Consider the following 14,199-nt stretch of genomic DNA (forward strand, 5'->3'; position numbering starts at 1 on the left):
AAGCTACAGAGGATGGAGACTGCGTTGGTGAAGGTGAGATAAATTTAGAGGTCAGGGTTGTGAGAGGATAGAAAGAAACCCAGGCAAATATAGAATATGTATTAATTTTTAGAAATCAAAGTCAGGAAGCTTAGGAGGATTGTCAAGATGACCCCACTGGGAGAGAGCCCATGGCTGTGTAAAGGCTTATTCAGTAAACTCCACATGACCAGCACCATTATGGTTGATTTTATTTTTCCGCATTTAGGTGTAGTTAATTTGCTCTTCTCAGGTTTAGAAACAGGACACTGATGGTAATCCATCTATGTCACCCTAACTAGCAGGATGACTTGGAGTTAGTCCCTTCTGTCTTCCCCAGATTAGTTTCTTATCCATAAGATGAGAGGTTGTATTAAGCTTATAGCTGAGGTCTCCACCAGCTCTTAAGGATCTTGTGGATCAAAGTGAGGCTGAAGTCACATTTAGGCATATCCCATGGGACAAAGGAGTTCAGAAGAGGTGCATATTTTAAAAGGAAATACCACGATGGACACAAGAAATTCTATTTCATGGTTTATGTGAGACAGATAAAAGCTACCGAGCAACAAATTTGACTAAATGAATACCAAAAGGGCTGAAGGTCAGAAAAACAATACTTGCAAGACATGAAAACAAGACTAAAGTATCAGAGATGAATACTGTGGAAGATTCTAAACTCCCAGGGAATAGTTGAGTAAATGCAACGAAACTGCACGTGAGCAAAACTCTGATTTCATATACAACTTCCTATCAGCGAGGCTTTTGATTCAGTCAAAATTAAGTTGCTAACACAGGGAAACAAATGAGGATAGAGTGATTAATTCTAACTTAAGGAATCACAGAAGGTTTCCAGGAAGGGATAACAGTTGATTCCTACCACTAATAATGAATTGTGATTTTATAGGTGGAGAGTGGAGGGAAGTGCACTTTGAGTTAAAGGGCCAGCATGATCCAAAGATAATCAGAACCATGGAGACCCCTTGGTACTGGCAAGTTACATTGAGAAGCAGAGGAAAGCTGCTTGGGTGGATAGATAACAAAGGAGAAGATTTTCCTAACTCAATATTGGCTAGGCAAATAGATGCCAGCTATCCATCTGTAACATCTATGATATTCTTGGGCACTTAGATGATGAAAGACACCAGGACAGTGGGAGGAAATGACAAGCAGAATTTGAAATCTAATAACCTTTCAAGTTGTAAAAATGGCTAGTAAGAATTGGAACAATCTTTAATAGGGATATAATGTGTGTGAAGTGCATGGGAAAAGAAATCTCAAATGAAATTTAGAAAATGATTCACTATGCACATGAAACAGGAAATTATCTGACGTTATAAAGTTGAACACGAATCAATAATAAAATTATAAAGCTGTTCCAAGGGCCATATTTTGCGGCCCCAGAACCTACGGGTGAGAGAGGTTTGAAAGAAGACTCTTCAGCTACACCAGTCCCCAAATTCTTTAGCTTCAGATACAATATAGACACATCACTTGCCTATTTCCACTCTTTGGTAAACATTGTCATGGAAAAATACATACATAAAGCTAAGTTAGAAGTTTGTAATTTAATTTGTTTATGACAACATTGATTGTAAATACCACAGATGCTTGTAAAAAATTCAGTATAGGGCTTAGTTTGAGTTTGGGAGTGGGAAATGATGTTAAAAGAAAAAAAGAAAAAAGTACTATGTCTTTGATTTATCTATCATTTTATGCAAAGTAGAAAGATACAAATAAATGAAAGTATCAAAAATGATTAAAGGCACAGAAAATGGGTGCTCTGAAAGAATATACTCATTGTGATTACGTAACTCAGAAAATAACTGAAGGGTGTTTCAATAACACTGTATGGGAAAGTTTTTCAACAAAACTAATGGTCAATTTTTTAAATTCGATTTAACTGGAAACATCCTCAAATTGCAGACTGACCGATATTGAAGTTAGTTGAAAAGATGCAGCTTTTGTTAATAGAAATGATTGTTACATTTAGGAATTGGCCCAAGACAACACCTGGAAGTCAAACTGCCTCACTTTGAAATATTGGCTATTCTGCCTGGCAGCTATACACTTAACTTCTCTGTGTCTCTGTATTTTTATCAGTAAGAAGGAGATAAAAAACTGCTTTTCATTTCAAAGGATTTTGTGAGGATTAACTGTATTAATAAAATAAAAGGACAGAACAATTCTGGAATATAGTAAATGCTTAATAATGATTAACTCTTATTACTATGACTTGAACCTAATTGGTGCTCATTGAATATCTATTGATGGATTACCACAGCTACTTCTGCCAGCTTTTTATGTGTAAAAAAAAAAAAATCTTTTTTTTTTTTTTTGGCATGGTTTAGTTAGATCCTTGCCTGAATTATATACTGCCTTGGTGTATAGTCTTTCCTTTTTTAAACAGATGTGTAGTAGATATGCACAAAATACTTCTGGATGTTAAAAGGCAAAATTAAATAACAAAATATTTGACAACTCAGGGTGAAAGTAGCCTCTGATTATTAATTGAAGGCACTGAAAGCATTTTGAGGGGCCGGTCTATACTTCTGATTGCCAAGCAAGCAGGGAGGTGACTGTCTCAAAGCTTCGGACGTTTTGAAGCTGGGGCCTGGCTCCGTAGTCTGTGACAATGCACAATGGTTGATGAGTTAGTTCTGGAGGCTTCTGAATTTTAATGATGCTGGAGATGATATTGTGTGTCCTTCAGCTTGTTAGAGTGACACCAGCACTCCATAAATCATAATACCTGTGTATTGTAAAATCAATAGCCAAGTGCTATCTCAGCGCTAACCCTTAATAAGTTTTTCACAGCTCTAACAGCTTAAACTTTGCCGTAATGCCATTGGACCTGTAGGTTAGGATCAGAGCATGCTTAATTTGTTTTGTAATAGAGACTTTTCGCTAATGAAGGACCGATTAGTTAAGCTTTGGTTGCCACTCTGGTGATCAGTTGGCAGAACAGCCTCTGCAATTAAACTCATGTATCTCTGTCCCGAAGCAAAAAAGCAGGCTTAAACAGTCAATAAATGTTAATCCAGTCACAACCTGTCTCTGCCTTTGAAGGCTGCCCATGAGGGTTTTTTCCCCTACATCACATTTTTTTCATCTTGTTTTAAATGTGGTGGTCCCCATGGAGTCTGGATGTGGCGTGCATGACCTCCCATGGTCCTGTAATAAGATCTGGCATGCTAACAACATTGGCTACAGATCTGTCATCTATAGGTCTGTCTGTCCCTCCCCCTCCCTCATCTCCTTATCCAAGGTTGAAGAATAAATGAGCAACTGAAGCACATGGGACCTCTAGATGAAATTGGGTAAATATGTATGCAAAGTGGAGGGTGTGCTTTTGTGTTGCTAGGACATATATTATGGTCTCTCCTTCCCACTTTCACTACACACATATGTGGTCAGGATGGTAAAGGAAAGCTGTTTCCTTATTTGCTTTTATTGAGGGAATGTGGCTTGTAATCATCCCTGATGAGTGCTGGGAAGTGAGAGCTCAGTGCAGAGCTGGCAAGCAAAGTAGAACTTCAGAATCACTCCTGGTGGGGCTGGGGGTAGGGTGGTGGAGAAAAAAAAGGAAGAAGAAAAAACTGAGATATAAAACACTTCAAAACTATTTAATACTCCCCTTCCTTGTTATCTGTGTCCTTAAAATTTCAGATACTTTTCTTTTTTCTTTATTTTCTTGCTCTTTCACTTAAGGAAGAGAAGTAAAGACTGACAGCCAGACACGAAAGTGGCTAGTTCAGACTGTGGCCCCCAGACCTGTGGGTGAATGGAAGAGAGTGGTCTGAAAATTGAAATGTCTTCTGTTGGATCCAGGGTCACATGCTTCGGGAGTCTGGTGACATTTGTTTTTTTCCTTCCCATAGGAGCTTGCTTTCCATAGGGCATGCATGGGAGTTAGCTTGTGTCCCTGATGAGAAGATTTAAGCTGTGGGGAAAGGGGGTGCAAAGGAAAGTGAGTGGGTGCAAAGACTGGGAGTGAGTTGTCCAGGAGTCACTGGTCTGCAATGGCAGTGCTGAAAAATGAAGAAAACGCTCATCAAAAGAAGAAGGTTTAGAATTTAACTTGTGGTGAATCTGGGTTTTGTGAACTGTTGTTTAGTTGGCATTTAATTTAGCATACTAGTATTTTATTATAACATTTCATCATTTAATGTCAGGTAGCAAATTATTACTCAACAGAGTATTATTGACTTAATGCAATTAGGCTTTTGAAGCGTTCTGAAGCTGGAGAGCTCTTTTACATGGGTCTTCTTCCTGGAATGCAAATCTGATAGCTATGGAGCAGGCAGGAATTAACCATGTCCCTATGAACTCATTTATGTTAGAAGAACCCCCAGTAATTTCTCTGCAACTCATTGATTTTTCAGAGAAAAAAGTTTTCAAAGCAATGCTATGGAATATACTTGCAAGTATATTAAACGTGCCTTAGTAAAGGCAGATGTTTTCAATGATCCAATTGCTTATTTAACAAATTGTTATTGAGTGCCTACTGTGTGCTCCTCACCAGGGCAGGTGCAGAGGAAACAATGAAAAATGTGACATGCTTGGTCTCTGCCCTTGGTCCTGTGCTCACTCTTGAGAAATTTAATATATGCAAAGAAATACATTTAAAGTAAAAAAACACACACACACAAATATATTGATCATGAGCACTGAAGGCAAAAAATAATTAGCATTACTCAAGTAATTTATTATCCTAATGGGCATTGAGCCATGTGCTGCAGGCCTTAAGTCATTCAGTAACAGAGTCTTTCTGAGCTCTGGTTCTATAAAAAGCACCATGTCACATACTGTTGGCAATTGTCAAGAAAATTAAAGACATTAAGCCCTTGAACCTTATACTTGTATTTTTTTCCTCAAGAATGCAAGATGGAATATATATCTCAGAAAAACTGTAATCAGTTTGAGACATATGATACGTATACTTAGGCTTCATTTCCTCATTTTGCATTATAGATGTTTTGCTGAGCTGTTGACTGTAAGTGGAATCATTTGAAATGCGTGATTTCAAGGAACCCTGCCGTGATTTCTTTTACTAAGCAGAGGAGAACCTTTTTAACATGGATAAATTACTGTAAATGTTCTTTCCTCTAAATCTGATTTGGTAAATTGGGTGTTTCCTGAGCAGGCCTTAATGGACAAATGTGTGCATATGCATGTATAACGTACCTTAGTCAATCTGTGTAATCAGAGGCAGGAATTGTGGGTTGACCTTGCCAGGGAATTTTTAAGCAGAACTGACTGCAGCCAGTGGTCAGCGAGGGCCACTTCCTCCTAGACTTTGCATAACTCCAAACAGCCACAAGCCAAGGACAGTCATTCTGAGTAAGCAGGAATGGAGAGAAGGAAATCAATATTATCATCAGTGTTGTTTAACATTTCTTTGTTAAGCTTCACAGCCTAACAAATATTTTACAACTCGTTTGTTCCCTAGTCTGGTTAACCAAGAAAAAAATCCAGAAGGAAAGGAGCTCTGTTCTCAAGCTTCTGGGAGGGAACTTACTGTTCTCTTTAACCAGTTAGAGGCCATTAAAAGCGTGTGGTTTTCCTTTAAGGCTCTTACTTAAATAGACAAAATTCAGGACATTTTTACTGGAGGTACCCCTTACTTCTTTCATTTATGTGTAGATGGCACAAATATCATCCCTGTGGCAAGGGCTGTAGCTGGATAGAAGAATGGCATATTTTGAAATGGAAAGGCAGGTTGATAGCTAGGGAGATGTCTCTCCAGCCTCTTGGCCCTTACCTGCAGCTCCTTCCCACATGGGGGCAGAGATCAATGGGGCCAAGAGCAAGTCATCTGGCAGAGTAGGGACTCCCCAGGACACTCCCAGCCATTCTTCCCAGTGTATATCATATGAATGGACAAAAGGAGGTCGCAGGTGACATTGGCCTCCAAAAGTGCAAATGCAGCTTGTTCTGTAGAGAGGTATAGCTCAGTGGTAAGTTGCAAAAAAAAAAAAAAAAAAAAAAAGCATAAAATAACTCTTTCTTAAGTCAGACGCCTTGAAGTCAAACATACTGGAAGTCAATGTACCTTAGTAAAGAGAGACCCAGTTTCAGCTTGTCTGTAAAAGGGCTCTCATGGACATTTATTTATTTATTTACTTATTTATTTTCGAGATGGAGTCTCGCTCTGTCACCCACGTTGGAGTGTAGTGGTGTGATTTCGGCTTACTGCAATTTCCGCCTTCTGGGTTCAAGCGATTCTCCTGCCTCAGACTTCAGTAGCTGGGATTACAGGTGCGTGCCACCACCCTGGCTAATTTTTGTATTTTTAGTAGAGACAGAGTTTTACCATGTTGGCCAGGCTGACAGGGACTTTTAGAGGGGCCCTTTTCTGGAGTATTCAAAGTTGCATTTAATTCTCTGTTGAGTGAACCTGAGAATCCTGACAGTTTCCTTAGAAGGGGCACTTTGCATTTCTTTGGAAGAGCCTTTCTGGTTCTTCATCTTATTGGGGTTGCCATGAAAGTAGGGCATACTGGAAATCTAATGCTCAGAAATTTAGCTCCACTTTCACCATTTTCTTTAAGAATAGAAAGTTCTGCCAACTAGAAGCAAGGGTAATATAAAAGTTATTGTGGGTAGAAACTGAGGAAATGTACCAGGCAATAGTCTTATAATAAATGAACTTAAGGTAGAGAAAGTCGACTCTACAGTAAATGATAACAGAAAGAGCACAGTCTTTAGAATCTGACACACTGACTTTGAATATCTGCTTTGTCAATTAACTTTGTGACCACAGGTAAAGTTATTTAACTTCCCAGGACCTTATTTTCATGAGATTGCTCTGAATTTTTATTGAGAATACACATATTAAGCACTTAAAACACTGGCAGGCATAAGACTGATTGCTCAAGATATATTGGTTTTCCCATCCTTTACCTTCTTTTTGGTTTTTGGCTAAATTTGAATACTCCTTCTGTTTTAATATTTTAAGATAAAATGTCTACAAAGAAGACACAATTATAATTAGCAAGGATAAAATAAACTAAAGCTAAGGAGATAATGTTTAATTTTATTTGTACATAAGGGTATATAATAGTAAGTATATGGAAATTGTACTTTCCCCATTTCCTCTTGCCAAGATGTATAAAATGGAGTTGTCATTTATAAGCAGTAATGGACAATGTAAAACACTAGTGTCATCCTAAAGCTTTGCTTTCAGTAAGCCTTACTAGTACTTAGAATTTTACTCTACAATGTGATGGTGGTTAACATGTGCTAGTCATGAGAAACCATTAAAATCCCTATGATTCAACGCATCGCACACTCTATTTCCAAACCGATTTGAGCTGGGTTAAATCTGAAACAAAATGTTAAATGTGAAACAAAACTAGTGTGTGGCAAGCAATAGTTTCTTCTAAGCCCCAATAACTCAAATATTTTTCATTAAAATACACACCAACCAAAAGAGACCTAGACCTGATGCCTGGAAAATGCATTTATTTTTTCCTTTTTTATTTTTAAACAAAGCAAGGAGTTGAAAATGTCAGAAATAATGAAACCAGCATACTTTTATTACTCTGTTCTTACAAGAACTTATTTTTAATGAAATTTAGTTTAAAACAAAAAATCTTGTTCCTAGGTTGAATTTTTTTGCGTGGCACATTACAGCCTGGGGCTATCTTTTATTGGCTAAGTTATAAATCGCAGAAAAGGGGGTTTTATAGTGGAAATGCTGACAGAACCCGCATAGTGCTACTGGGTGCCTCTCTAATTAGTCTGAAATCCTGAAAGCTGAATTCCATAATATGTGGCCTGTACTGTAGCAAGACTACAGTGTGGCCAAACCCCCAAGCTTAACTGGGCATTTCATGTGCAATCAGGGTTTCATATAGACTATGGTGGAGCCTTTTACAGTTGTAAAATGCTAGTACTTTTAAGGGAGAGAAAGCTTTATTGGTCCTCTTACTTATTTGAATGTGAAAGAGAGTTGTTTGGATATTTTTTTGATAATCTAGGAATCCCTGGCATGAGTGCCCCACTTTGCAGACAATGAGTTTCCACCTGGGCCTGGACACTCGGATTTCTAGAGATTCATTTTAGCATCCATTTAAACGGCTTCCATAAAACCAACTTTCATTTGTGCTCAAGTGCTTGATACTAATGTTGACAGAGAAACATCCCACCAGGGAACTGAAGTGAGTGAACGATAGGACATGTAGCTTTACACACACACACACACACACACACACACAGAGCTTTCCTGTTTGGTTTGCCCTCTTTGTCCTGCCTCTAGCCTGACTTGCCTGGTCTAGGCCCTCACTTACCTGGAATGATTATAGGCTCTCACACTTGCCGGGTGCAGGCCTGATAGGGCCGATGTCTCTTGCAGCTGCAGAGCCCAGTCAAAAGATCACTGAGCTTCAGTGCTGGCCTAGAAATAAGCTGGGAAAGCTCTCTCCTCAGGACCTTATAAGAAAGAAGAAAAGAAAAGAAGAGAAGAGAAGGGGAAGGGGAAGGGGGGAAGGAAGGAAGGAAGGATGGAAGGAAGGAAGGAAGGAAACGAAAAGAAAAGAAAAGACAAAAATACCAGATTCAGTTTACAAACAGACCCCATGTCAGACAGGCCCACAGCTTATGAAATTGCCCTTCCCTTGCTCCACTCTGATCTTGATTTCCCTCTTATTTCCCCTTCATCTTTTTGTTGCTTGGTTTGCTTTGGCTGTGGGTTGTAAGAGGTTAGGGACACACACTGAACAACCTTTTTAAACTTCCCAGTGATTGTCCAAGAGGGTCACATGCCCAAAGTAAAAAACCAGGATAACAAAATGTCAGAAAGACTAGAAGTTCCCACAAACATCCTGGACTGCAATGCTAGCACCTTTTGGCTGAAAACTCCACAGGCATAGGGTTGGTCCCACAGAAACCTATTAGGGAATATTTTCTTGAAATTGTGGCAACCAGGTTACCTTTTTCCTGGAACTTGCCATCTCTCAGCACAATGTTTTTGGTCCAGAAATTACTGCTTAGCAATTTTCAGGGCAAGTAGTATAAAAAGACAACAGAGATCTGTGCTAGAAATGAACTCCTTATAATAATAATAATAACAGCAATAGCAAACATAGTTTCTTCCCATCTTTTTTGTCTTGCTGAAGTACACAGTGAAGTGATTAATGTGTTTGTACTTAGCTAACATGGGTTCCAATATAATTTTTAAAATAAATTACATGCTAAATAAATAACTAAAAATAATGTACTGTTTATATGCATTTATAAATTGAACATTTCACAGGAGAAAAACCTTTCAGAGAAAAATCTTGAATTCGATCAGCAAAAAATGAGGTTGCCTTTTTTCCCTCCTTTTTGTTTTTTGTTTCCTTCTTCTGTGAGAGAGCTACCTTTAACATGACCCAATGATTAGTCTTACTGAGATTTAAATGAATGTAATTTGGAAAAAAACTCATCTTGGATTTCTCAAGGTCCATTTTCATTACAAATATTCTCTTAATTCTAAGACCATAGGTTAAATCATGCACTCTGCTTTGGGGTTTGGAAATACATAATCATTTGGCTCACAATTCAACAAGCTCTTCAGAAAGTAGACAATCACTTCTTCAGTGGGGTGTGGGTGTGTTGAATGTCCATATAGTGGGGAGAAAGAGAGAAAACCAAAGAACAACATCAAAATTATTTATGCAACTATATTTACCGTATTGAAAAGAAACTATTTTACGGAAGAAAGCCTTGAGTAAAAGGAGTGATGCACGATGAGTCAACTCCCTAGGATTTAGTGGATTGAACTTGCAACAATGTACCATGCAACAAAGGCCATGAAAGCTGCTGGAGCAATGGCACTCTGCGCTCCTCATTTTTTGGGAGTAAACTGCGGGTATGAACAGTTCACCCACTAAAAGCATGGACAGAAGTTGGAGAGCTGATCCTAAAGTTTGCATGAAAGATAATAAAAAATAGTCGAGGCAGATTTGAAGATGATTAAAAGGGGAAAGTCATTTTGGAAGATCTTAAAGCTTTTTTATAAAGGTACAGTAATTAAGACATTTGAGTATTGGTTAAAAGGCAGAACAATAGACCAGTGAAAGAACAGAGAGCCCCAAAACAGACACTCTGCAGAGCACTGGACACTCTGCAGAGACAGCATGAGATTTCAGTGGATTCATAATTTTAAAAATATTGTTGGGCCAAGTGGGTATCTATGTAAACGTGGAGATTACTTGTCTCATACCATATGCAGAAGTACATTTCAGTTGTGTAAAAAAGAAAAATTTTTAAACTTTTAGAATTAAATTTTTTAACTTTTAGAATTTTTTATATACATTTTAATGTATGTAGAAAATGTCTATATAAAAATGGGAAGGAAAAGGATATGTTAAATAAAAGATACAAACCATATTGGAAAATATTGATGAATTAAACTAAATTAAATGCAAACTGGGAAACAAGCTGCAGACAGGGAGAAGATATTATATTTGCAATATATATAAATGATCAAAAATATTAAACTGTGTGTATGTATGTGTGTGTACACACACACACTTATTTATTAGTGCTGGTAGTATAAATCATCCAAACCCTTTGGAAAAAATCTGGCAATATCTAATATGGTTGAAGTTGAGCATACCTATAACACAGCAATTCCTAGTCTAGGTGTATATAATAAAGAGACATTTGTTCATGTGTACAAGGAGTCCTGTTTAAGGCTATTCACTGCAGTATTGAAATGGTAAAAAATTGGAAACAACATAAATGTCTGTCAAGTATGAAACAGAAATATAAATTGTAAAATCATAAAATGAAACAATACTATACAGTGGTTAAAATGAATGAATTAGATCTACATGTATTTCCATGGATACATTTCAGAAACATGTAGTTGATTAAAAAAGAAAATTTGCAAAAGCATATATACACTATATGCACTTTAAAATAATTAATAATTTTTAAAAATCACTAGACATTTCTATTTTGTTGTGGATACATGTATATGCTGAAAAGTATAATGATAAAGTGATGAAGAAAGATTACATCTTTCCGATAGTTGTTTCCTCCGAGGAACAAGCAGCAGGAATAGTTAAATCTACATAGATTTCTTTTATTTTTTTAATAAAAGATCTGAAGCAAATAAGGCAAAATGCTAACTTTTGTTAAATCTGCATAGTATTACTGTCATAGTATTTTCTGTGCTTTTTAGTATGTTTGAAATATTTTATTATTAAAAGAGAAAAAGGATCATAAATATTAGCTCTTTTAGATCTTTGCTCTCCAAAATTGTCCACATTCTAAGACCATCTGTTGGAAACAAGAAATATAAGAATTTCTATTTGTATTTTAAATCTCCTCTTAATATTTCCATTTTTGTGTGTATAATTTATAATGTATATAGGTTATTAGCATAGTAGGACACATAGTATTAATAAAAAGTATATATGTAGGTATATGAAAGTCTCCTTGATGAGAATGTGCAATACAAAGTTCTCTGAAGACAGTCTAAATCTTTAGGCAACGTCACTCATCTATATTCCCGCAATCTCAAGATAATTCCCATTTATATTTTATATAAATATATCTTTCCAACTTTTTTCTATGCAACCTCAAGATAATTCTTGTTTATATTTTATATAAAAATATCCTTCCAACTTTTTTCTATGCAAATTCATATATATACTTAAAAATTGGAGCATATTATGCAAAATGTTTTTGACATACTTTTTTCGCTTATATATAAACAACTTTCTATCTCAGTCATTTTCTTCAATATTATTTATTCAGCTATAACTTTTTTGCTAGACTTTTTGCAATATTATTTTTAATAACATTTCTGATTATAAAAATCATAGATATTCATTGTAGAAAATATGAAAAATACAAAGAGAAACTTCTAAATGACTCATAATCCTGCTACTCAAAGAAAACCGAGATCAATATTTTGGTGTGTTTCCATTCTTGTGTGCCCATTCTTGTCCATTTATGGTATATAGACCATAATTCCAATTTTGTAAAACTGTCAAACACTAGCATATACAGTTTTGTCTTTTTTTAACTTAACGTTTTTCATAAGCATTTCTTCATGCTTTAAATGTTCTTTTAAAACTTTAATTTTAATGTTTGTACAGTTTCCATCAAATGGATTGACCATAAGCCACTTAACCAGGCCTATATTGTTGGACATTGCTGATATTTCTAGTTTATTACTATTGTAAATAACACTGTAATAAACAGTCATATTGAAATTTTGGTAAGCCTTGGTGATTATGTCCTTATGATAGACATTGGGTCAAAGGGCAAGAACCTTTTTGAGGCTCTTAATACATATTACCAAGTTGTTTTCCAGAAAGAATATGGCAGTATTTTATACTTACACATAACTGATATGGGGATATATAAAATACATCAAAAGTTTTATTTTCATATAATTTAAATGGGCGTATTAATTCATGGAATGAATCTGTCCTTAAATTTGATAGAATAATCTGTGGTTATGATTTAATTTGCTTTGAAATCCACAGATAAAAGTAATTCTTAGAAAGATAAAATGTTTTCATAATTGATATATTAGTCATCTAACTTAAAAGTGTCCTTTTAGGGAACACTGGAAACTAAAAGAAAAAAAAATGAATGTCTTTTTTGTGGTTAAAAAAACCCCTGGAAATACTATAAATTTACATGTAAATTATTAAGACTGCCTCAAAAAATAGAGAAAAAATATACTTGGAAGAGGAAAAGATTCAATGCTTTTCAAATAATACAGACCATAATTGGAGCTTATTTATAAAACATTTTCATTATTAAAACCAAAACATATGGTTGTTTTTCATGAGAGTTGGCAAGTGTTTTTATTGCTTTATAAAAAATTATTGAATTATGCCCTATAAATCTAATCGGCATATAGATTTTTAATGGTATATATTCTCTTTCATTAACTTAGAGCTGTTTTCCATAAATACTGAATAGTGGTTAAAGCTCAAAATGAGGGGATATAAGGTTAGAGCTAGATGTTTAAAACTTAGACAAATCCAATTTTGAAACATAATTTTAGAACATGTTCTAGGTCCTTAGGATTTGCAGGGCAGGCTTACTAAGGTAATCTCTAAAGGAATGCTTTATCCTAACTTCTACTTTGGGGTATAAATACTACCCATAGAAAAACAAAGACGGGGTTATTAAGTAGTTTTTAACTTCAGAAACCAGTAAAAGTCAGAACTCTCTGCCCACAAGAATGAGTTTGTTTACTGTGTGCATACTTTTTAACACCCAGTAGCTATGAAATTTCAGATAATTTTTGTCAGTCTCAATCCATGAAGGCAGAGTTGCATGGAGATAAAGACCAAAACTGTCACAATTGCTCTTTAGAATGTGAAAACAAACCAAAGTAAAATGTATTTTGTTGAAGTTTGGAAGTCAGTTCAGTCCATTAAAATAGCTTTTGTTTGTTTATGCCACTTCCTGCCTTTCATGAATGGGTTCTGAGTACCTCCAGAGACAGCTGTCCATCAGATTTCTTTGGGAGATGACTGAGGAGGGAGTACTTACATGCTAGGAAGACGGACAATGAATAGGGAGGCAGGAAGTATGATTGCTCTTCTTGGAGCTCCTTATCCCAGCTGCCATGCCCTAGAAGATCAGTGGGTGCCATGAATATTCCAGGGGTAAAATAGGGATACTGTAATTTATTGAATTTAAATCATGATGACTTTTATTGTTGGAATGGGGTAATGGGAAGAAATAGTTTTATGCAGACCCATAGATAGATCCTTAATTGTTGGATCCAAACCCAAAATACATTGAACGATAGTATAGTATGGGAATAAACTCATATTTCTGTGTGTGTGTATTTTAACAACAAACTGTATTTTTGTTTCCTTAGAAATTGAAGATGAACTTATAAATAAATACATACTTATTGATGATGATGTGTCCAGCTATGTTCAAGTGAGAAAAAGAAGTATGAGCCATGGTTTCCTGCATATAAGGAATCTTTTGTTTTTGAGATAGAGTTTCACTCTTGTTGCCCAGGCTGGAGTGCAATGGCGAGATCTCGGCTCACCACAACCTCCGCCTTCCAGGTTCAAGCGATTGTCCTGCCTCAGCCTCCTGAGTAGCTGGGATTACAGACATGTACCACCATGCCTGGCTAATTTTATATTTTTAGTAGAGACGAGGTTTCTCCATGTTAGTCAGGCTGGTCTCGAACTCCTGACC

The sequence above is a fragment of the Pan paniscus genome, chromosome 13, assembly GCF_029289425.2.
Source record: "Pan paniscus chromosome 13, NHGRI_mPanPan1-v2.0_pri, whole genome shotgun sequence".
Classification (NCBI taxonomy): domain Eukaryota; kingdom Metazoa; phylum Chordata; class Mammalia; order Primates; family Hominidae; genus Pan; species Pan paniscus.